At 42.9% G+C, this 3,094-nt stretch overlaps 1 protein-coding gene across 2 annotated transcripts in view; it reads right to left on the minus strand.

Moving 5' to 3' along the window:
* Window positions 1-3,094, minus strand: part of LOC113208709 (nicotinate phosphoribosyltransferase) — a 22,259-nt gene that overhangs the window by 15,568 nt on the left and 3,597 nt on the right. The window lies entirely within an intron of this gene.

The raw sequence follows: 3,094 nt of genomic DNA on the forward strand, positions 1-3,094 counted from the left end.
AAAAAACACAGAACAAGATAAAAAAAATACATTGAAACAAAAAATTGAAATGATTAATAAGAAAATAAATGGTCCAAACAAACCAAAATTAAAGGGGGGGGTATCCAGAGCTCCCTGGGGCTGAATGATCAGATGGAAACTGATAGAAGATGGAATGTGCATGTTAGTCTGCTAGTCCTACCCAATGAGGAAGCCTTTGCTCACTTTCTCGTGCAATACACACTGTGAGGGTGATAAGGGGTTAGATACTAACTCGAGATGAGATAAAAATGAACCTGGACCAAAAGCTACACTAGCAGAGCCACTTATTGTCAAGGCAGAAGGAAATAGGGAGAAGAAGACCAGGTTTGGGGAAGTCAAAGACATGAAGAACCTACTCAAACAGCACAGACAAACAGTTTAAATAGCTCACACAATGAGACGCATAAGTAAACATGCTTTTTCTCGACTCAGCTCTCTCAACACATTGACTGCAACAAATATATTATTATATAGTCTAACTTTATCTCATTATTCTTTTAGATCTAATGGACGCAATGTATAAAAATGTACATCTGAGCATGATATAAAATTTTCCATAAAGATATATTAGTTTATATTTGAGAAAATCAGTAGAAATTTAACCAATTATTCACAGTAAATTTTTTCTGATAATTACTGATATTAGCATAGCCTTCCCTTCTACAACAAAGTTATCATAATAGGTGTACTGCAAGTTAAGCAAGGAAATACGTAGCATTCTGATGTGCGACCCTCAAAGAACGATTAAGTTTGGGCTAGTTATATAATAGTTACATGTAAGAAACAGAAAGGCCAACACCGAGAATTAAAAAAGGGACTAATTTAGACGCAGCTTATTGACATAAAAATCGATTTTAAAAGGATGGAAACAATTTGTTACTTTTAAAGAGAAGCGAATATCTACATCAACAATGGATAATCGTCAATCTTTTGACATAGATGATGCAATGATAAATGAACTGTAGAAGATCCAAGCTCACATTAACCTCTATCAGACTAAATGTTAACGACAGGAAACAAGAATGTCACTGCCGTAAGTGACAATAACTCAACGGCGACGACTTGCCATGAAGAGGGAGGTCAGGGAGGTCCATGTTTCACAACCAGCAAAGACAGACGGGTCTTGAGAGGTTAGGGGAGGTACAAGTAAACATAACCGAAAGAGCAGTTTCCCTACCCCAACAATAACACCCCCAGGTTTCGGGCGTCTTCTAAAGGCTGGCAGACGACAATGCGCGAGGGAATGCAACTGTCCGGGGAATGTCATGGCATTTTTCTCGCTCTGAAGGAAAGTGTGCAGTCGCGCGAGCAAGGGACTCTGCTACCGTCAACATCAGGATTGCAGACGACGAAAGGCGTACAGTGGCCCGTAAGAGCGTGCAGGGACTCGATCCGTGCATTCTCATGACGCGGACTCGGACTCGGTCGCAGACACCCCTGCGTCTGTGCGTTAGCGAGAGAAGGTACCTGTCAGGAGCGGACGGACCACTCCGTTCTGGCGCAGCTTCTTCCTCTTGCGGAAGCCGTTGTCCTCCATGGTGCTAGGCCGGATCAGTTTTCCCGGATCAGACTATTGACCAAGAGCACGGGGACGAGCTGGCAAAGCTCGTGCTCATCCAGGTCCAGGGCGGCGCTGAGCGGAGCAGCTGACGAACTGCACCAGGGGGTAGGGCACCAGTCACGACTGCTGTGCTGTGCTGACTGCGCGCCGTTCCGCCCCGCCGTCGGGTCGGAGAATGACCGTCAGGATCGCCTCCCCCGCAGTGACCTACAGGGAGAGGGGAAGGGGTAGGGTCGCTCTGATTGGCCCCCGCTGGCGGGCGCGTGGCGCCGCGTAGTGTGGCGGTGGGGCTCAAATCCGTTGTGCTGAGCGTGCAGCGGTCTGTCTCGCTTCTGCCTTTCTACTCGCCACACATCCACCCTGCTCTCTCTCTCTCTCTCTCCCCCACGGCTGTTTAACGACAAGTGGGGACGATACCCGCTCAACCGGTTGGGTATTGGGTATCCTCCGGTGCCCACTTGTCACCTCCGCTCGACTCATCTCAGCAGCAGGGCACACATTCTTTTTGCCTGGCGCCCAGTTAGCAGCTTAGGATCAAGGGGAAGTGGAAGGAGGAGAGAGGGTATGCAGGACGGTGATTAACCAATTTGCAATATCCCCTTCAACTTAACTATCTTAACTTCCGAGATCGGGAAACAGGAGAAAGGTGTATACACAGCACCATCGTGCACAGCACATATGACTCCCGGCCACTGAATGGGCGCCCCACCCAGCAGGTGATGCAAGGCTTATTTTGCCTTGAAAATACTTTCCCTGTATTGTTGCAAGCTGCATTAGTTCAGGCACGTCTACAGAGGTCACAAATATTTGTAATCAAAGAGAGCAAGATTTATTAAATAAAAAATATTCCCAAAATTTATTATTTTTAACCAACAAGATACAAACTTTAACATTCAGCCTACAGGCAAACACAAAAATTAAATATCTGATCAATATAAAACAAAGAATGACTCAATTGAGAAAAAAATGAATGAAAAGTCATGGTCCATGAAAAAACTTGTTTCAGTTTAAAAAAATTCTTTCGCAGATCTTTTAAACAAAGACAACTAATTAAATGAGACACACAAATCAATATACTCTCCAGAAAATTAAGATAAATAAACAATAGATCAAATGTGCGCTATTAAAAATCAGTGCTTGATCCTAAGTTCAATGAGAAGTCTTCGAACACACAATTGTAGCGAAAAAAAAGGAAGGTAGATACAAGTATTGGGAGTACCCAAGATTAGGTACAACAGGAATCCTCTGAATGCAGTAAGCACAACATATAATGGCAATTGAAAAACCTGATGTTAAAGTATTAACAAAGGTATCATGGTTGATATAACTACTCTATTTCAGACAATGTACTATAATACTGCAAAACCCTAATATATATAAGTCAGCATCGGCTGTTGTGCAAACTGTACATGGAAAAAAAAAACACAGAACAAGATAAAAAAAATACATTGAAACAAAAAATTGAAATGATTAATAAGAAAATAAATGGTCCAAACAAACCAAAATTAAAGG

Source organism: Frankliniella occidentalis, unplaced genomic scaffold, assembly GCF_000697945.3.
Source record: "Frankliniella occidentalis isolate FOCC.00 unplaced genomic scaffold, Focc_3.1 Scaffold153, whole genome shotgun sequence".
In the NCBI taxonomy this organism is placed as follows: domain Eukaryota; kingdom Metazoa; phylum Arthropoda; class Insecta; order Thysanoptera; family Thripidae; genus Frankliniella; species Frankliniella occidentalis.